At 43.7% G+C, this 22237-nt stretch overlaps 1 protein-coding gene across 2 annotated transcripts in view; it reads right to left on the bottom strand.

The window, feature by feature from the left end:
• The window catches only part of LOC117228811 (acid sphingomyelinase-like phosphodiesterase 3b), a 115141-nt gene extending 93158 nt beyond the window's left edge, over positions 1-21983 (bottom strand). The window contains exon 1 of one of the 2 annotated variants that reach the window (XM_033484826.2): positions 21816-21983. The gene's annotated coding sequence lies outside the window, so the exon portion shown is untranslated. Of the gene's footprint in view, positions 1-10376; positions 11016-21815 lie in introns of those variants that run through there. The other variant, XM_033484818.2, reaches the window with a different exon arrangement.
• Between the last annotated feature and the right edge of the window lie 254 nt (positions 21984-22237).

A 22237-nucleotide genomic window follows, 5' to 3' on the forward strand; every position in this document is an offset into this window, starting at 1 on the left:
ACACGTTTGTGTTATCCGCGTCCCTTATAAATTAAACATCTTACAAGTTTTTAACCCAACAATTTTCTGTCAACCGTCGTCCGACTACGCCGGATTATATTTATTTATTGCGAATCTCGTTTCAGTCATCTCGGTCTTCCAGTTTAGTGCAAGAGGAGGTAGCGAAAAATCAAATAAAAATTATACGAAGAATATATTATCGCTTGCAAAGGTTATTACTTTTTCCTTCTTTAGTTTCCTTTTTTAGTTAAGCTAGGAATTCCTTGCAGGATTATCGTCTCCATGCACATTTTTGCGCAAAAAGATAGCGCAAAATTGCATAATTTCACATAAGTGAAAGTCGTACAATAACTAACGTTATATGAAGAAACAAATAAATATAATTACTGAAACGAACTGTGCATTTTAAGATACTTCTGAGCGTGATTTAAAGACTAACAATTACTATGCTAATATATAAGCAAATATTCTAATAAAAAGACTTATAATTAATATGCTTTGAAAGTATAGTAAAGTGATTATTGTACAATATACAGCAATAAAATTTTCTTCCAATGACTGTTTCTTCGAGTAAAATCTTATTCGATCAAATCGTTATCTAAACCCTTTTTTATTCGATCGAGCATTCGTTCGACGGTGTCGAATAAAATTCTACTCGTTCGTCTTTATCACTTATTCGACTTCCGTATACAACTTCGCCGAAATCTGTTGTAAATTTACGGCAGCCTTTGATCGATAGTGTACGTAGACTATTTGAACGTGTCGTGTCTGCGTGGCCGCCGCACGTGCATCGGTAATTCAGGCGTGTCAGCGAAAATCGTGGGCGGCTCGGTTGTGTCGCTGCCTCGAAGAGAGCATCGAAAATCGCTAGAAAATTCGCGTGGTAAATCACTTTCGCTCGTGTTACGTACGAATTAACCCTCGGCCGGAGATAAGAGCCCGGCCGGGTAATTATGAAAATAGTTGCCGCGAAGTTGGGTTCGACTTATCGCGCTATTATATGGATTTTTTAAGTACTTTTGCAGTAATTAAGTGGTCACGATATGCGGAGGATCGTTAAATCCACGCCTCGTCGTTTTTTCTTCTGCTTCCTCTCTTCTCTCTCTCTCTCTCTCACTCTCTCCCTCTCTCTCTTTTCTTTCCGTACGAGGAGAACAAAAAAAGGAAGAAAAAGGAAGGAAGCGAACGCAGCCTTGAGCGACGTTGCACGTTCAGAACAGACGAGCGAATTCGCACTGTGCGTTCGCACTATCCTCTTTTTTCTTGTTTTTTTTCTGTTTTATATATATATATGTCTCTGGTGTTCGTTTCAACGGTCTCGTAATCAGTGCGAAATCCGTGCTAACTGCCTGTCAGCTGTGCTTTATCGTATTTCGTTATACGATTTAATGAAGCAATTATTGCGCGCCGATTTCTTTGCCGATCCGATCGCTCTGCTCGTTCTGCGCACAATCTCTTTCCGAATCGGACACTTTTCTGTCTCGTTGATAGGCGCGCCGTCGGTTTTACGCGTTTGCGGTAAAATGATTAGACGAGATACCGAATCGTAAAAGGTTTTAACGGTTTCAACGAATCCACGTTTCATCGCTTCCGACTCTTTCGAATTGGATCGGCCACTTTATTTCTATAAACCGTGCACAGTGCGCGATCATTTTGGGAACCTCGTAGAAAGGTTATTATTAACCTATAATTAAATAGAATTTTGTTTGGCTTCATTAGGTTTCATTTCGTTCGTAGCAGTTTAGTGTTAAGAATGACAAATTTTCACGACAGTATTATTACGAACAAATGCGTATCTAAGGTACAAATGAACGTTCTTTAAGACTATACTTGTACGAATACGTTCGGATCCATTATAAAAGCTTGCAGTCTCTGTTACTCGGATTTTACATCCGAGTATAAAGCATTCGATAGTCTTTATCTCGAATCCGTCATTCTAATGAAATTTTGCACAAGACCATTTCGCAGTCTGATACGCTTCTCCGCTGGCATAGACCCAGAAAATCGCGGAAAACCTGACCGCAGGAAAGCAGATGCAATCGATGAAGATAAACAATCTGGTTCGGCGACCATAAAGACGGCGCCGAATTTGTTAAAAGTCGAGTATTTCGAGTGGAAATACGCGAACGTGGTGAGACGAGAAGCGCGACTCGGAACGTTCATAAATGGTCACAGTAATTGGCCAGCACACAATAATTGGCCCCATCATCCTAGATCGTGCAGAATGCAAAATAATTAGATCACGACCCGCCATGATAAATGCTGGCTTCCCAGTTTCAGTTTCGTTAACACTGGAATTATCAAATCAGTCGAAATGACTGGCTTCTGATTTTTTTGTTCACAATTGATCTGATATTGTACAAACATTTCCAAGAGAAATTCTTACGCAACCTGCTTCATCCGAGCATATATTATCATAAAAATCCCACGAAGCTCAAATAAATCGAATCTTGCCATTTTCATAAAACAATATACAGTAATGTCTCTCTAATTGACCACAAAAGTGGTTCCCAAAAGTGTACAATTTCGGAAGAGGTGATACGATTATTCGATCCTTGCGGTTCATCTTTATAGTAACGAATTGTCAACAACTATAAAAAACGAGCTGCAAGGCTCGAATCGATCGTATCTCCTCTTCCGAAATTGTCCATTTTTGTGCGCAATCTGAGCGTCAGTTACGGAGACATTACTGTACGTTTGATACGCCGTTGTTCTTTGCGTGTTTCCTCTCTCGTTAAAAATCCAATCTCGTGGCCCTGTTGTACACCTTTCGGGATTCCCTCCTGCGTCATCATGCAGACGACTGTAACCTTATCACGAAGTTTGATAATATCTCCCGGTGACCCCGGGGATCCCGAGGAAAGCAACACAAAGAAAAATGTAATGATCTTAGGAACTGTGTCACTCGCGTCGGCCATCAGCCGTACGCAGAGCGAAGGGATCGAAAGTTGCCCTGCGAGCCGAAAAATAGGCGGCCCTTATTCCGCAGAAGGGAGCGCGCCGCGGTACAAACGTTTCCGCTCGAGGATGCGCTTAAAACGAAATCGATTCCAGCGACGTAGCTGTTCCCGCTAATTGAATGTGTCCATGCATGATTTAGGATTTCTATTTGTCAATGTCGACGACACCGCTTCCGTGTCACTTTTACGGCACGATTATGCACGTATAGCAGGTTGCTATTAAAAGCGGCGTTCTCGAAAACGAAGCTCCTATGCGAACAGTACAGTCATCCGTCAGTCAATTTAATAGCGACTCGTTATCAACGTTTTAATCGGGACAGGTGTTCGCTTACAATTAGCAGACTGTCACCTGGAACCCGGTTGAATTCCTTTAAATAGGCACAATCGTTCGTTCGCGTTGCTTAGAGAGAAAATTGGTCGAGACAAGAACGAATGTCTTGTGCAATTCCTGTTTCCTCCAATCGATGAACAACATTTTCCATTTTGCACAAATCGATCGTTGACTTTCATTTTTCTCGTCGAAGCTTTTCTCGCTTTCTCAAGGTCGTCCGAAGCTTAGGGTATAACAGGTCGTTGAACTCCTATTGACAAGGGCTACGATACTGTGAAGTAAAAAATATAACATGTAATTTGAAAACTTGAAGGTGACTTTGATTTTTTGAAATAAAACATGTATTATGAAATTTTTTATATAGCAATCTGTAGGTGATCGAAAACTGATTAACTTTTGTTCAGGACACTTTTTCGTAAGAGCATCGGAAGTGCTCGAGAAATCGTGGCAACTGTTAGGTGGAACATCCTGTATATTTGGAGACACTAATTTTTAAGTAGCTTTCGAAATTCATTTTTATCGCAATATTACTGTTTTTTTCTTTTTTTAACATAAAAGAGGGAAATTAATATTCCTGCGGTTATATTGGTTCAAAGATTCCGATATTTTGGACATTTCGAGAGTAAATATTCGGCGTTTATATTCGATTGTTTAACAATCGCTTCCGTTGTAATACAGCGTTACATTTTGGAGAAATTTGTAACGCAGTCGACTCGTATCTAACAAGCAGCGAACAATCCGCCCGAAATATCGCAAAACTATGTAACTTCTCAACGACACGTGACTTCGACATTTTGCACACACGACGTAATGCAAAATAATTCATCTACATGCACGAACAAAAGTCCATTTTCTACGACACAGAGCTGAAAGCTAAAATTGCTCGAAACAATAAAAAGAAAAGGAAAGCGAAAGAAGAAAATAGTTCAACAATAAAAATCACGTAGCGGGGAAATTCGATGAAATCGAGTGTGGGCGGCTAATGGAAAAATGCGAAAACGCATTTCCCGTTTTCAATATTCACGGGGACACGCGCGCGTGCTTTCGTATAAACTTTCATCCGCGAACGGGATTGACATATTCGTCGTCTTAAAATTTTCAATGCAGCTAACGGGAAAGTAGAGCGTTACGGAAGACCGCAAGAATCCCTATGTACATTCGGATCAGATTTTCGCGGACGTCCGTCCCCGCGCGCCGCCCTTCTATCTCCCGTTGTACTGTATCCCGTCAATCCGGCCCGCGGAAATTCGGATTTCACGAGGCGGCCAGAAGCTAGCAGAAGCGAGCAGAGGCAAGCAAAAGCGAGCAGAAGCTAGCAAAAGCGAGGAGAAGCGAGCAGAAGCGGAACGTCTCGCGTGGAATCGAAGCGCGGCCGGGCAATCCGCCTACGCGCCTAACCACCCATGGCCTGCTCTCTCTTCTCTATTTCACTCCTCCTCTCTCTCTCTCTTCTCTCTTTCACTCCTCTCTCTCTTCTCTCTTTCACTCCTTCTCTCTTTCTCTCTTTCTCTCTTTCACTCTTTCACTCTCTCTCTCTCTCCTCTCTATCTATTTCTCTCACTCGCTCTCGGGTTCCCGACTCTCTTAATTACGGCCGCACAGTGGCCCCAGGCGGCTCGTGTTCGCGTGCCAAAATTTCGGAATCTAATAACCGCGAAATTATGACCGCGAACGCGGTACACCCCGATGTCGCGCTTCCCTCGCTGAAATCCGTAACGAGATGTGCAGTAAATCACCCGTTTACCGACCAAATAAGAATATCATCGTTTTATACCGACCGGAGAGCTTAACGCGTTCCCTAACACCACTTTTCGGCCACCTCTCAATTGTTTAAATGTTTCTCATTTTATCTCTGTGTGTGTGTGTCTATGTGTATCTGTGTATGTGTATGCACCTCGTTTGAAAAATAGTAGAACAGTTTAGCGCCCGAAGGTTTCAGGTTTCGTTAGACCGCTGGATATTTCTGCAAAATGAACGCGGTTCGCGTGAATTAAAAGTGACAGGAGAAAGTTCAGTGAAAATTCATTCCTCTTTTGGACGATTTAAACAATTGTTGTCTTTTCTGCCGATGTTTTCATTGTCTCGTTGTTCACCTACTGATTTGTGTGTACTATGATTCACTGCGTTAGTTTGCTATTGTTGGACTGCGGATCTGTATTATAAATATGGTTCGCATCAGCTGACCATGTTAGCTGTTCTTTAACGTGCATAGTCATCCTAAAAAAATGGCAATGTCTCGCGTAATGACGAATATGCTCGCCGTGCGTAAAAATTAGCTGTTCAATTAGCTGTAAATTCTAAGATGTTTCGAGTATTTGGAGGACAAAACGAAATTGAAGGAACAAATTAAGAATATTATGACTAATGTAAAGCTTTATACTATATTATGCTATGCTATACTACATTATACTATATTGTTATAATATAAAAAATACTATAATTAATGCGGAGCTAATTATATTATTATAATGAAAGAAATATTGCAAGTAACGTAAAGCCAACTTTAAAAACCAATTACAATGAAAAAACTGTATATAATGTGATCAAATAGTTGCGATCACCGTTTTCTTTTGCATAATATAATTCACTATGTCAGATAGCGACTGCAACGGTTCGCCTATGACTTTACATACTAACTTGCATAAGATTCATTCGATAAGTTGCACGTGAGGTGCGGAGATCGCGGCGCGCGGTGCTGCAATATTTCGATTAAAAAGTCGCATTTCCGTTACAGAAAAGTTTCGCACGCGTTGCCCGGACGCCGCGTCGCAGATAACCGCCGTACATAGTGATCTAGCGAGCACCCTAAGAGTTAACCAGCCCGCTGTCCAGGCCCTTAGCGTCGCGCGAAATATGTATGTATTCCCGCCGAGCATAAACAGTATGAAAAGTTACTGGAACGGCGGCACTCGCCGTATAAAAGCGGCGCGCGATCGAATTCGCTTCGATCGCACGCGATTTTCATTAGCGGACCCCGCCCGAACGTTTGCAACGCGTTTCGTTCGTGTTTCGTTTCGATGAATTAGTGCCGCGGATAAATATTCGAAAAATTCCGCCGATGAAATTGTCTACGAATCGAGCACGCCGACGCGTGCGGAACGTGCAACAAGTATTAAGCGAATTGGAAATTAAAATGGTATAACTGCGTCCATCCGTGGCGCTTTTAAACCGTGAATAGATGATTGGCGATATGAGGGGGGTCGCGGGGGGTCGCGAATAGGGACATTTTACCTTACAGCGACGACGACGGCGATTGATCGACAGCCGCGTGACGGCAAATCCGTTCAAAGGAATCCGCGGCCGGCGCACGGTGTCGTTCATTTCTATAGCAATGTTTGGACAGAGTGCGTGCGCTTAATGAACAGAATGAGTTTAGGTAAGCACGGGGCTGATCGCGGCAGCGAAATTGAATTGACCAAGGAATTAGTGCCGCTTCTGATATACGGGAAACCGTGTCGGACACGTTTTCATGAACGCGCGCGCGCGCGCGCGCGGCTATCGGGAATTTGTTTCAATGAAATCCACGGCCTTTCGCGAGAAGCTGGTTCTCTTTGAATTGTTCGCACATGTTGAAATGTTTTTGATCCGAGAGTACCGTCCAAGAGTTCTGGTGTCAAATTTCTGTGATTAGAGTGATTAGAAGCGCGGGCGATCTAAGCGACCGTTCAGGTCTCTTTCACATTTGAGCCGTTTATTTTGAAAGTGGCATAAGTCACTTTGTTTTTAAGTCGATATATTTAAGGGTTTGCTGATATTTTTCTCAGTATAAATAATTTCGTATAAACATTAAAAAATCACCACTTTTCATCACGGTAAAGTGACTTATGCCACTTTCAAAATAAACGGCTCATTTCTCTGCCGACTTTTTGGACTTTATTTGTCTCTGTACTAATTATTCGTTCATTTATATGTATATGTATATATTATATGAATATGTATGTATTCTTTAATGATCTCCGAATAAAAAAACTGTAAGAAAGTTCCTGTCGGAAATATTTATACGAACTTTTCTTCGTTAGAGCATATATTATAATAAAAATCGAAGGAAATTCAAATAAATCGAATCTTGTCATTTTCATAAAATAATATACATTAGTCACCTAGCTCTAGTGTTAATTAAGAATAATGATAATAATAATAATAATAAATTGGGAAGGCTCGCAGGTGAATCGTTTTCAGCAAGCGGCGCTCCCCTCTTTGCGAGACAGAATATTTTTATTTAGTAGCCGTTTATTCGCTGTTCGAAGGACTCGCGCAGTGTTCCACGTTAAGAAAAGGGGATCATTGTCGATTAAACACTTCACTTGGTCGGTGCGAATCTCCCGCGGCCGGCCAGATGCGGTGCATCTCGGCTCTCGACGGAAGGCAACCCGGAACGAAATCTCCTCGCACAGCTTGCATAAATTTTTACGGATTCGCGGCGCGGATTTTCTCCAGTTTTCGAATGAAATAGACCAGTAAAATTCCACCGTATCCCCGAGAAATTTTCGTAAACTCGCCGTTCGAGTATCCATATCTGATATTACGTCGCGCCCATAAAGTCTAAAACCTCGTCTCGCGAAAACTTTTGATTAAAACGCTTAGACATTAAGCAAATCGGCGCGCTCCACGAGATTAGAACCGACGCTTCTCGACGCGAACTTTGAGCAATCGTCGTAATAAATCGCGCGAACATTCGATGAAATCGCTCTACATTCGTTCGTAGTTACACCGTCAGTTTACAATAACTCCATATTCGACGATTTTCTGGTTTCTTTAACGAAGTCCACTGCTTCGAACAGAATATTATCGGAATATTAACGTGAAACGAGTCCAATGAACTGAACAGCGAAAGTTTTATAAAAGACAGAAATTTTCCAAGACGATTTATAGGAAATATAAACGAAACAAGTATAAACTGTTTCTTTGAGTAATTTCGTTTAAATACAGCGACAATATTATCGAATTCTTTTAACATAATCGCAATTTTCTATTTCACCCATTCGTTTCTGTTTCAAACGCATAAATCCGCAGTATCCACTAATAACCGCCACGAGCGACGACGAGTCACCTCGCCGTGCCTAGTAAAAATGAGAACGACTATATCGATTCTGCCAATCAAGTATTTTAATTCTGCACAACCGAGACCGGCGACGTCGCTAACTGAGACAAGTCACGCACACGTCGTCGAAGCGTTAACACGTAAAATCGCCGGACACTTTCGTAGACAGCAACGATGCGAAGCATCATCGACGAAGCTGGCCCGAAAAAAGGGTGAAATAATTCCTGCAGCAACGTCACTCTCCCTCCCTCTCTCTCTCTCTCTCTCTCTCTCGCATGGAGATCAAAGGCACAACGACGGTCGTGCACAGAGATCCGAAGGATCGACGCAACGCTGGCTACGTCGACGCGTCGCGAGTGGTTGAGAGTCACGCCCGGCGGAATTTATAGCGTGTAATATCATTACGTCGAATCGCAGGGATTTGGTTCGCGATGGCTGGGCCAGGGGTCAGGGGTCAGGCGCCGGCTGCGGTATTCTAGCACCCCGTTTAATTTGTTCTCCGCTCGTTCCTTTTTTCTACCTCTGTCGCGAACGACACAGCGGGAATAGAAGAAACGGGGGAGAGAGAGGAAAATAGGGAAAAAGAGAGAGAGAAAGAGAACGAGATAGAGATAGAGAGAGAGAGAGAGAGAGAGAGAGAGGGAGAAAGATAGAGGGAAAGATAGAGAGAGAGAGGGAGACATAGAGAGAGAGAGAGAGAGAGAGAGAGAGGAACACCGTAATATCCAACAGAAAATTTGTTCGGCGAAATGAAATTATCCAGCGACGATCTTGCATTATACTCGCGGTTGTACGTGCCCCGCATAACGCAGCGAGACTTCGTCCCTCTAATACGTGGGATACGTATCGAACGGTCGTATCGTATCTTCGGTTCTCGAATCGGCGAGAATATCTCGCCCCCTTTCGAATTACCGTCGAAGAAAGAAGAGGGGCAGGAGGAAGGGGAGGGAGGGAGGGGGGGGCGAAGGGGGAAATTCCTCCGGCATTCGGTTTTACAGTTCTTTTACAGCTGGCAAATTGATACGTTTCCGACGAGCCGGTTTCGGATTCGACGAACGAGCCTCGTTCGCGATTCACGCGATCCCGAGCTTCCCCATTTCCCGCGAGCATCGGGACCGCGGCTTCGATCGGTCTCGCGCCGTAGCTAAAAGCACGGTTAATTAACGGAAGCTGCGTCCTCGAGCTTGACGCGGCGGGGACCAGCTCTACGTGCATCGTCGTTCCCGATGAATCGCCGAAGAAACGGGACTAATGAGACAAAGTTCGATGCCGACGTCACTCGAGCGGTTTTAATTAAGGCGATGGACGCGCGAGCGAGGAGCACCGTTCCGCTTCGCTCTCGCGCCTCGCCCCGCCGCTGGCAATATTTTCGCGTGTCCTATACACAGCCCGGTGTAGCAAGAGAGACAGCGAGGGTGGGAGGGGGGAGGGGAGGGAGAGGGCGGAGATAGACAGAGAGAAATCGCGAGCGCTCCGAGCGATCTTCTTTTCCCGTCGAACGGTCTCTCGCAGCACCGCGCGCGCTTTCCCCAATTAATTCGGGGCTTCTAATTCGATGAAACCGAGCGGAATGTTTTCGCAGCGTGATCGGCGCGGAACGCTCATCCATCGCCGGTTATCGCGGAAACTCATCCCGCGGGATTCGTATCGGAGCCCATCGGATCGCGATCGATTAATTGCAGCCCCTCTCGCTTAACCTTGCCGCTCGGCGAGCGGACTGCGGCGAGCCCGGAGGAGGATCGATCATGGATCCGGAATTCGCCCGGCGTCTCTCCGTCGCGGCGCAACGCGATCGCACGGACGCGAATTCCCCGGGAAAGAAGCGTCGCTTTCGTAAAATTGTTGTCCCGCGGCGGCGACCCGCGGATCGCCGATGCGGCACGTAAACTTTTGACCGGATTCCGGAAGAAGAGGCGGAAGAAGAAGCCACCCGAAACGCGATATCCTGTGCGCGACGTACGCTGGCCGTCGCGTCGGTTCGCCCGAACTTCGGGGCGACGACGATCTTGTTAGGGGGACAAGGGACGACGGGATCGGTACTTACGTGCTCGTCGACGGAAACGGGAGAAGAAGCTCGCGGTTACTCTCTCAGTCGTAGCAGGCCATGGCGAGACACACACCCGTACGCGCACGCTTTTTCAATCCGCCGACGATGCTCTCAGAGGCTGACGGTCCGCTGGCGAGCGGCGTGCAAACCGGACTCGCAGCCGGGATCCCTGCGGGCCCCCCCCTCGGCGATACGGTCCCCGATCGGACGAACGTGACGGACGGGCCACCGGTCCAGCCTAGCTAGATCATTCCTCCTCGGCGCACTTAAAACAAAAATCGAATTGCCACTTGGTTCGCGACGCTCGAAGGACCGTCTTCCTTCGCGGGAGCGATCCTCACACCGCGACACGTTTCGCCGCGATCGGCACCGTGCACGCGAACCAAACGCGATCGATCGATCGGGTTATCGATCAGCAACCGGGACGGACACTTGCTCGGAGCGCGCGTTCCATCGAGATTACGCGTCGGCGGCTGACGGAGGATCGGCGAACCGTGTGCGGCCCGAACCTTCGCGCGAGACCAACTCAGTCTCCTCGAGCCGGTAGGATGCTGACGACGAGGACGCCGACGCCGACGCCGGCGCTTCCAACGCCGTCGACGCCGACGCCGACGCCGACGCCGCCGCCACCGCCGCCGCCGCTGCCCGCCGGGGGTCGAGGATGGCTCCGGCTTCGCGACTGCGCCCTTTCGGCTCTCTTCAACCCATTACGGTTCTCACCCGTTCGCGCTCACAGACATCAGCACACCCACACGCCAGACCTTATCATACGGGGGCTTCGGGTATACGATGTAAGGCTAACACGCCGGCAACCGTGCGCTCGCGCTCCCCTATAATAACGTTTCCCCCCTCTCGCCCCTCTTTGTGTTGGTGCGGTGCTCCTTCCCGGCGCCCGCCTTCCTCTCGCCGCAACTCCCTCTCTGTCTCTCGTTCTCTCTCTTTCTGGTCTGCCTTTCTCTCTTTCAATCTCTCTGTGTCTTTCTCGCTCTCTATTCTGCCTTTCTCTCTTTCAATCTCTCTCTCTCCCTTTCTATCTCTCTATTCTGCCTTTCTCTCTTTCACTCTCTCTCTCTTTCTCTCTCTCTCTCTATTTTGCTTTTCTATCTTTCAATCTCTCTCTGTCTCTCTCTCTTTCTCTCTCTCTACTCTGCCTTCCTCTCTTTAAATCTCTCCCTTTCTCTCTCTTTACTGTGCCTTTATCTCTTTCAATCTCTCTCTCTCTCTCTCTCTCTCTCTCTCTCTCTCTGCTCTGTCTTCTTCTCTTTCAATCTCTCTCTCTCTCTCTCTCTGTTCTGCCTTCTTCTCTGTCAATCTCTCTTTCTCTCTCTCTCTGCTCTGCCTTCTTCTCTTTTAATCTCTCTCTCTCTCTCTTTGCTCTGCCTTCTCCTCTTTCAATATCTCTCTCTCAATATCTCTCTCTCTCTCTCCCTACCTTTCTCTCTCTACTCTACCTTTCTCTCTTCCAATATCTCAGTCGCTATCTCTCTCTCTTTCTCTCCGTCTCTCTCTCTCCCCCTTACCGCTCAGTCTCTCCCGATCTCCGGCTCTCACGCTCCTTCTCGCTCCCGATCCAACACCACCCACTGATTCCCCAGCCCACCGCTTCAGACCGTGCCGTATTCCCCTCAGCCGCAACACGTAGTCTTGCAGCTACTCACCCTGCCTCCGCGTACACCCCCGTGATACATCATCGTATCGCTTTATGTCTCGCGTAACGTTTTATTAACCAGAAATCAAGTGCGCCTCGTTTCATCTTATCCCCCGCGCGCGCCGCCGTGCCAACGGCACCGGCCCGCCTCCCCGCGCCACCCCTTCAGCGTCGTCAACCCGCTGAAAATCTACCCGAGGCAACCTGATCGATTTCAGCAATCTAAATGCCGAAGAATGATGCTAGACGGGTGTCGACTTCTCTCTCGTTCGACGAGCGATGCTGATTAACCGGGGACTCGATTTATGATGGGATTGCGCGTTCGCGATTGGTTCATGGAAAGCAGAGCGGGTTTTTCAGAAAACTTTCCGCCGAGACATTTTGCTCGGCGGCGCGGTGAACGGAAGTTTTAGGCTCGCCGGAGGATGCTGTTGGATTTTTATTGTTGGTGTGTAAGCGAGCTGTGATAAGACGTGTTAAATTTGTTTATTCGGTAAGGAATAGAATGAAAGGGTTGCAAGAATTTAATATGGCTTGGGCGATAATTATATCGTTAATTATGCCGGGAAACGAAGCAAAGGCGCAGCACACAGTAATTGACGGTAAATGGTCGCAGTAATTGGTCAGCACACGGTAACTGGCTTCATCATCCTAGATTGTACAGAGTGCAAAATAATTAGATCACGATGCGCCACGATAAATGCTGATTTCACAGTTTCAGTTTCGTTAACACTGGAATTATCGAATCAGTCGAAATGACTGGCTTCTGATTTTTTTTTCACAATTGATCTGATATTGTACAAACATTTCAGAAATTCTTATGTAATCTGCTTCATCCGAGCATATATTATCACAAAAATCGCGCGAAGCTCAAATGAAACAAATCTTGCCATTTTGATAAAACAATATACAGTAATGTCTCTCTAATTGACCACAAAAGTGGTCCCCGGAAGTGTACAATGTGCGAAGAGGAGACACGATTATTCGATCCTTGCGGTTCACTTTTATGGTTACGAATTGTCAACGGCAATAAAAACGAGTTGCAAGGCTCGAATAATCGTGTCTCCTCTTCCCAAATTGTCTATTTCTGTGGACAATCTAAGCGTCATTTAGGGAGACATTACTGTCTATGCATTAGCCTCGTTAAAAGCTCGCCAGTGTCAAAATTAAATCGCTTCGATATTCGGCGACTTTTTGGCGTCCAACCTCGAAGGCTTGAGTTTCTTGGAATTCAAAATCACCGTCGGCACGCTGGTTCAAAGTGCACCTAACCGAGCCGCCGGAGGATGCTGAAGTGTCCGACGCGAAGAATTCGGCGAGAGGACGCTGCGTCCAGTCGGATTTCTAGGTAGAATCGAGTGCTGGTTGCGCGACGGTTGCCACGCTGTCTCGGAGGGTGGGTTCGATTAACGAGCTGGCTCGTGAACGACATTTCAGAAGAAGCCGAGGGGATCTTAGCCTCGGGTAATTGACTCTTCGCCGGGAAGGGGCGGGATTGATGGGGACGGGGCCGATGTTAAACGAGCGAGCGCGTGTTCTGATCGCCGCGCCGCGGCTGAGAACACCTGCTGGGAGGAGGAGGAGGAGGAGGCCGCTCGAGAGCTGACACTTCGCGGCGAGGGGAGTGACAGGCCGAGGAGAGCCCTGTATCCAGCAGGACTTTTCCAGTTTCGTTGACCGGGAACCGGGGGCCGACGGATGCTCGCTACCGATTGATATCTCTGTCTTATTGTTTCCGTTCCTGGTGATTGATGTCTGGTCGCAGACGGGGAAGAGGACGCCGAGGCGCACCGACCGGACGGCTGCCATTGCGAACGCTCTGGTCGTTTGTCGAAACTGGCCGTACCAGCGACGTCTGGAAAATTGGTCGAACGCCGTGGAAGTTGGTCGATTAATTCTTCCGAATAAACTTGAAATAAATTATTTATCGTTGGAATTTGTTGTTTATTGGTGAGAGCTATGCGAGGGTGGTTATTTGAAGGTGTTGAAAATATAGAAATGGTATGGAGAAATGGAAAGTGGCGATTCGTAAGGTAATTGATAGTGAATAATTATTGAATAGTGGAATAGTGGATAATTATTGAATAGTGGAATAGTGGATAATTATTGAATAGTGGAATAGTGGATAATAATTGTATAGTAGAATAGTGGATAATAATTGAATAGTGGATGATAATTGAATGTGGATGATAATGGAATAATGGATAATAATTGTTGGTCGATTAATTCTTCCAAATAAACTTGAAATAAATTATTTATCGTTGGATTTACGGAGCACCGTAGGCAGCTGTTTTATATTACAATATTTTATTCCGGTTTTGTACGGGTGCTTTCGTCGATGTTTACCGAAACTAACGCGTTAAGTAAATAAAATATAAATGTACCTTTACATTGTGTGTGTGAATAAAATTTTGATCTATTGTCATTAATTTTTTCCGCATTGTAGTAAATTTAGACACGCGATAAACATCAAATTTCTTTCTCCTCGATGAAATGATTGCAATCGAAAAATTTCTAATCGCAGCAATTGCGAAGAAGCTGGTACGTCAAGGGGTGAAGAAGCATTTAACCCTTTGTACTCGAGACTATTTGAACTGCAAAATGGAGACATTTGTTTCAATGTACAGTATTTCCATTTGATACGATTGTTTCTATTCGATACATATGAAATTGAACATTTCTTCCATCATTAATATATACAATATATTATTATTATTATATATATAAGTTATATAAGAAGTCATATATTATTATATATAACTTCTATATTATTTTACAATTTATCGAATACAGACAAATTCAACAATGTGAAAGTTCTCTTGAAAACAGCGCAGCAATTTCTAGGGTCGCCTTGGAGTCGCCACATCGGGCGCAAAGGGTTAAACCAGCCCGGACTTTATTTATGAAAATGACTCCGAAGCTTCAGCAAGAGAGCAGGTGCAATTCACAGCAGGAGAATAATTTGATTGATCGAAGAACAGCAATATACGAGCTATTCTCAATTTGCAGAGATGATTAATTGCCGGTGACGGGAGGGTGTGGGGGGTGAGAGCATGGAATAGAGTACGAAACGTTGAAAACGAAGATTTTTATTCCGCATCAAGATCCGCAGTCTAATCGTAACTCGCGTTTAATGGACGTTTATTTCTGTATCTTGCACGCGCAATTATGTTTCGCTTACGGGCATGACAAATCGGGGGAACCTGGAGCTAATATTCCGGAACTTCCGGGCATTCGTAACGCGCGTGCGGCTGCGCCGGTTCGACCGGAACAATGCGTAAAGTAAAAATTCGATGCGAACGGGTCGCATCGAATATTCGAACGACGAGAAGAATTTTCCCTCGATCGCGCGGTAATTCGCCGACGCGTTTACCGGGTCGAAATCGATTCCCCGGGCCGAAACACGGGATTTACGTTGGCGGACCCTGGAAGTTGTGTGTTGCCCATCGGAAGTTTCGGACTCGAACTGCAAAGTCGTGGAGTCGGCTGCGATTACCACGCGATAATCTACCGTGCAATCATAACTCGATTGAAGTAGAATAACCGAGCGAGCATTTCATTTTTGAAAAATTCAATTCCACAGAGTTCCGCGCGGAAACTTGTTTCGTAATTCGGTTCTCGGTCACACGCCGGAAGTTCCGGGCTCGGTTACTTGACGCGCGCGCGGATCGAAGGATTTTTAACCGCGACTGGATTAGCAGATTCGATAATTTCGGGCTTTTCGAGTTGCTCGTAACCGGGAACGGAACGGTTCCGGGTAGAATCGGAGAGGTTCGAGGGTCGCCGATCCCGTTGGCTTGGAATCCGGAAAGTTACACGATTAGAATCGACCTCCAGCCGGTTTTCAAAATTGATATTGCGGCTCCGGCATAAGTTCCAGTTTCGGCCCCGAAGATCGTCCTGGCACGGATGCTGATGGAAATGGGGCACGGGGACGCCGCCGTGGATTTCTGGGGCGGATTCCTGAATTTTCCATGCGTCCTGAACAAGCTTGCTGCATAAAGCATAGAGGTATGTAACGCATGGACGTCGCGTGCCTCCTTAATTTGAGAAACGGTCCCGCAATCCCATAATCCCACGCCGGAAATAGCGCCACGCGGATTTATAATATATCAATCGGTATGTTTAGCGGCGCGGCGAAATTTTCGAAGCCTCGAAACCGCGGGAAACTTTCGAATTTACGGTTCGTTCTGTGAAAAATGCTGCTCCGATACGAGATGACCGGCTGCGAAAATCTGAAATTTTTCGTGAAAATTCGTCGCGAACTCGCGATCAGACCGCGGAGAATATCTTTACGCTGTTTTCACTTTGTTAAAATTATTAGACGAACAAATGCGATCTTATCTGTCTCCTGTATTTTATTGTTATCGGTGAAGAAACTTTTTAAATATATTACTTAATTATGAACCTACATCTGGATCTCATATTTTTCATTTTGGAATTGTTGAAATTATGAAGATTGTTTAACTTATATTATAAAAAAAATGGCGAACAGTCTTTGCAGACTTTCAGGTAAATAAATGTTTTATATTAATATTTTATATAGTAGTATAATCAATTATTTGATGTATATTTATATTATATTATATTATATATTCATATTATTAATCTTATATAATTAATATTTTACTTATTATTATTATATATTATTACTTAATGTATTATTACTTATTATTATTATATTATATTATTATTATTATATTACTTACTATAATTTATATTATTAATATTTATAACAAACATACCCCGTACAATTATTTAATCTGTATATATATTTTAGTATCTTTAATTTATATATATTTTTATGTATATCTTTTTTATTACATATATTTTAGTGTCACTGAATTGTGCCGCGAGATGTTTCAAAATGTTGTCAACCTAATTTTTCGCGTGCCCGTTTAAGAGTCAGTCTAATTAAGAAGGGAACCAGCGATACGTTCCCGAATCGTTTGCAAAATAATGCAATTTCGCGATGCGTGACGTTCGCGCTGCAATCTGATTGGCATTCCCGATACTTTGATTAAACAGCGGGTCGTTCACCAGCTGTAGCTCGATTGTCCCCGGATAACATTACCTCGGCGGATACTGTCTGAATACGAATCAGACGCTGCGAATTCTATAATACATTTACGAAGTCGTGCTACGTTCCTTCAGCATGATTAAAAAGCGGCGGATTACAATATCTTCGCTTCTCTACCGATCGAAATTATTTCATTGGTCGCGTATAGATAACAAAATATTTCGAAGACGATAATAATATAAATATTTCCACGCTAACTGCGATACGGTCGACGAAATTTCGCGGAAATTTAACCGTTTCATAAAACGTGAACGCGTTTCGCATCTCGCATAACGTAAGAGGATATTCTTAAAGAAGTAATATCTGGACTTGCAAAGAAGTTACGGAGAATGTAATGAAGTTTCAGGTTCGTAAAGGCTGCTTGTAAGTAAGATATCATTTTATCAGCACGCGGTAGAATTACTGCAGAAATTCTTCGCGAAATGAGCGCGATACTTCGATCATGGTGAAACGTTCGAACGGAGTATCGTATTTACAGAAACTTATGGGACTTCATTTTCTTGGGCGCGTCTTCGCTAGACTGCAGGCTTTCGCGAGGAATAAAAGTTATCTGCATTAATTGCGGACGCTGCATAGACGCTTCTTTCGCTCTATAATTATTTCGTTCGGTCGAAAATAATGCAGCAGTATTTTTAAATTCTTTAAATATTTCTACCGACCTGTATTTCATCTACTTATTTTTGTTATAATTGCATGAAATCCGCAGTCCGATAAAATACACAATTATCGCAGAAAATACAATTATATACTGTATAATTTTATTCAGCTTCCGTTCGTGGTCTCATCTCGAACGCTTAAAAACTAAGTCGAACTTAAAAATGTTATCCTTAAAAAAAGTATCCAATAACAAAATTGTCCAATATCGCTCGGTGCTTGACATCTGTGTTTCATAAAAATCTGCGCCTTCGAGGCAGCATCCCTCCCCAAAAATATCGTAATATTTCCAAGATTCACTACCCCCCGTGTTCATTGTTTTTACTACCACCACATCTGGCTACCAGTTGTTGTTGCTCGACTTATTTATGCATTCATTTATAAGCAGGTACCGAAACTTTGAGGGTGGAGGCGGGGGTGCTCGATGGTTTAAGGGACGGCGCGTTCATTATTGAAAACGAACGCAATCGAAACTACGGAAAACATGACGCGGATTAAATAATTAATTGTAATTCGGAATTGTTCTTCAGATTGGAGTAGATTCATTAGCAAATGAGTCGTCGCATTATCGTTCAGGCACGGTCTAAAAATAGGGGTGGCCGGGGCTAGAGGTCACATGGGTTAAGAAAGGTTCGCAGAAATTATATAATATATTATATAAATATTATTAAATATTATATAATATTAATATTATACAAATGCTATTAAATATTATATAATATTGATACTGTATACATATTATTAAATATTATATATTATATAATGTTAATATTATATAAATATTATATATTGATCATATAAATATTAATCGCGATTATTATTGTAATTATTAAGTTGCTATATTGTTATAATTACCGAGGTTTCGATGAAAATGACGCAATTAGCTCCGATCTCCTCCACATTAAATTTGTACACGATCCGATTTTGCAACAAATTTCCGAGAAACATTTTTTAAACGATTTAGCACGATGTCAAACTCGATACAGAAAAATCCTCCCTAATTGACCCTCAGCTTGTACCATAATTTCTCCCTAATTCGCGCACAGATTGCGCACAAAAATAATATATAATTATTACAATTAATACATATAATATATAAATATTATAATACATAATTATAACATATTCTAATATTCAATAACACATAATTTATAATTCTCGATAATCGGTAACCACAAAAACGATCCCAAATACTCGAACAATCGCATCGCCTCTTCCGAAATTCTCCATTTTTCCGTACAATCCGAGGGTCAATCAGGGGGAATTTACCGTAATTCCCAGAAAAGAACGTTTTTCCGTAGAATTCCCATCCGCAAACTCGCCGAAGATCGGCGCTCAGCCGTTCGAGAATTTTGGCGGCCCTTCAATTCCGCGGACTCGCAAAATTTCATGAGAATCGCTGCACGGAAAATGAGAGTCGTGGCCGCGATTAGATCACATAAACACGATTATATCGTGGCGGCGGATGGTGCACGTGGTCCTGCCCGCGCGAAATAGGATTCCGAGAAAATATAGATTAACGGCGGGTGGGGCCGGGCGGGGCCGGGGGGCCGCGGGCAGAGCACCGCGCCGTGGCGAAAGGTTCGCAAAAATGAGCACTCTCGCCTGTACATGTAACCGCAATCGAATCGAACCGCTGATAGAATTTCAGTCGGCGGCGTCTAGCGGCGCGGCGCCGCCGTTGAAGTGCAGCTGGAAATTCTCTTAAGATTAAACCTCCACGCGGCGCGGACACAAGCGGACGCGCTTGTGCACGCGGCCGCTGCCACTCCGTTGACCTTAATACAGAATATCCTCGGTCAAAGAATTTTCTCGCCCGTAACGAACCGCGGCGTCGTTAGTGCTCGGTAAAACGGCCGGGATGCGTGCACGCGCAAACAAGCACGCAATCGCGTATCCTCGGTAAATATGAGAGAAAGAGAGAGAGGGAGAGAGAGAGAGAGAGATCGGACGAGTGAAAGGGAGACGGATGGACGGAGAGACAGAGAGACACGGAGAGAGGCGCCGCCGTAGATTGTGGCTAGAAAATAAACACCGGGGGAGGTGTACGTTTCTATGCGACTAACCGACAGTTATACACCTGCGACTGCCGGGACCCAGCCACCTCGGGAACCTCCACACTCCGAGACGATATTTACACGATTCTGCTGACACTCCGTTCAACCGTGAGCACCGCTGAAATATGAAACGAGAAACAAACGGCTGGACGAGATCTAGACCCGCCGAAAGTGGTATCTCCGGGAAAACTTTCGTGGCAACAGGGTTACTCGGGAGATACGACGGATATGATACTTCCAGTTTGAAGTGCGGCCAATTCTCTCCACAATTGTCCCGCGGCTTGTGAACAGTACTGGAGAATTACGGAAGAGGTGATACGATTATTCGTTTTTATAGCTACTGATTATGTCATGGTTTATAAAAGGGAGCCGCGAGGCTCGGATAATCGTGTCTGCGCTTCTTAAATTGTCCGTTTTTTGTTTGGAAGCTATGGGACAATTGGGGAGAATTTACTGTGTACGATGGTACGATTAGGTGAAATTTTAATCCTTTGTTACTTTGCAGTCCCGTCAGGCTATAGAGGAATTTGTTTTTTTATTAGTGAGAGCTATGCGAGTGTGGTTATTTAAAGGTGTTGAAAATATAGAAATAGTATGGAGAAATGGAAAGTGGAGATTCGTAAGGTAATTGATAGTGAATAGTGATTGAATAGCGGAATAGTGGATAATTATTGAATAGTGGAATAGGGGGGATAATAATTGTATAGTGGAATAGTGGATAATAATTCAGTAGGGGATGATAATTGAATATTGATGATAATGGAATAATGGATAATAATTGTATAAGTGGATAATAATTGTTGGTCGATTAATTCTTCCGAATAAACTTGAAATAAATTATTTATCGTTGGAATTTGTTGTTTATTAGTGAGAGCTATGCGAGGGTGGTTATTTAAAGGTGTTGAAAATATAGAAATGGTATGGAGAAATGGAAAGTGGCGATTCGTAAGGTAATTGATAGTGAATAGTAATTGAATAGTGGAATAGTGGATAATAATTGAATAGTGGAATAGTGGATAATAATTTGATAGTGGAATAGCGAATAACAATTGAATGGTCGAATATCCGATAATAATTGAATAGTGGAATAGCGGATAATAAATGAATAGTGGAATATTGGACAATAATTGAATAGTGCAATAGTGGATAATAATTGTGTGTGACTAGTCGAGCCAAGAAATCTATTACCCTTACTTTTATAAACTAATAGAGAAGAGCTGCTTTTTATGCTTCGTAAATCAAGTGTTAATTATGCCCGATAACAAACCAAAAATACAAATAATTAATCACCCTATAATAACCGGCGCACAACCCTACGAAATACCTGGAAAATCTATGAAAAAGATTGAAATTCAAGAATATTCCATTTACATAATTTGTTCATCTTCTCCACTTGGACATACTAATCGTTTAAACGTTTAAGAAAAAGAAAGCTTTATGAATTTTATAAACAGTGTCTCCTAGATATATTCGATTCTGCACAATTCATTTATCGCGACAGTTCCGAGGCGTCCGTGGCGGAAAATGATTTTCATAAAAATATTTGACGAGTATTGCTTCTTATTCGTCGATACGCGTGTCGGAGGAGGAGGGGGGGGGGGGTAAAAACAATTCCCGAGATTGGGGGTGAGAAATAGATTTAGCCGAATGTCTTGGGAAATACTGGAGCCGAGAGAACGGTCCGTGTAGAATATTTTCATTGAATATTATACTAATAATAATTCGAACGGAGATACTAGAGATACTACGAAATAAAAAGATACTGCTGAGAAAAATGCAATTGCAGTGATTCGTATCGTTGCGTTTTTTTTTCTTAATTTACATTGTATATTTGTGTGTGTTTTCCTGCACGAACTTACAGCAAAAAGAGTCTATATTTCCACAGGAAAACTAACAGGAAAATACTTTGCTACATCCTTCGAGAAATAACATTTTGTGTAAACCAAATATAATATGTACACTTTGAAACGACGGAAGAAAATAAATCGTTCTCTTACCGTTTTAGTAGCTGACGGGCTAGAGAAACGTTCTCTTGGTGTTCCTCGGCTTAAAGACACATCAGCAGAGCGATCTAAACGTTTGTTTTCTTTTTCGATTTATCGAAACGTTACTTCAACTTAACTTTCATCACGACTCTTCATTGCAAACGCAATTGTTAATCATAAAATTTGATATTAAAGAATTCACATAATAAAAATGAAGTCGCAAGTGAAGTGATAGTCGTTGAAAATTGTTCTAGTTCACACTGCACCAATTCGAAGTGTGGAACATCCGAAGCAGCATCGCATCAATTATGTCATTTTTTTTCGCGCCGAGGTCATCCAAAGGACATGGTTTAACAGGTCGTCGATAAGAGGATAATAATAATCCCGTTCGTCACGACTCTGATACAATTAAGCACCGTCGTGTGGAAGAGGTC

This window comes from Megalopta genalis, chromosome 3, assembly GCF_051020955.1.
Source record: "Megalopta genalis isolate 19385.01 chromosome 3, iyMegGena1_principal, whole genome shotgun sequence".
Classification (NCBI taxonomy): domain Eukaryota; kingdom Metazoa; phylum Arthropoda; class Insecta; order Hymenoptera; family Halictidae; genus Megalopta; species Megalopta genalis.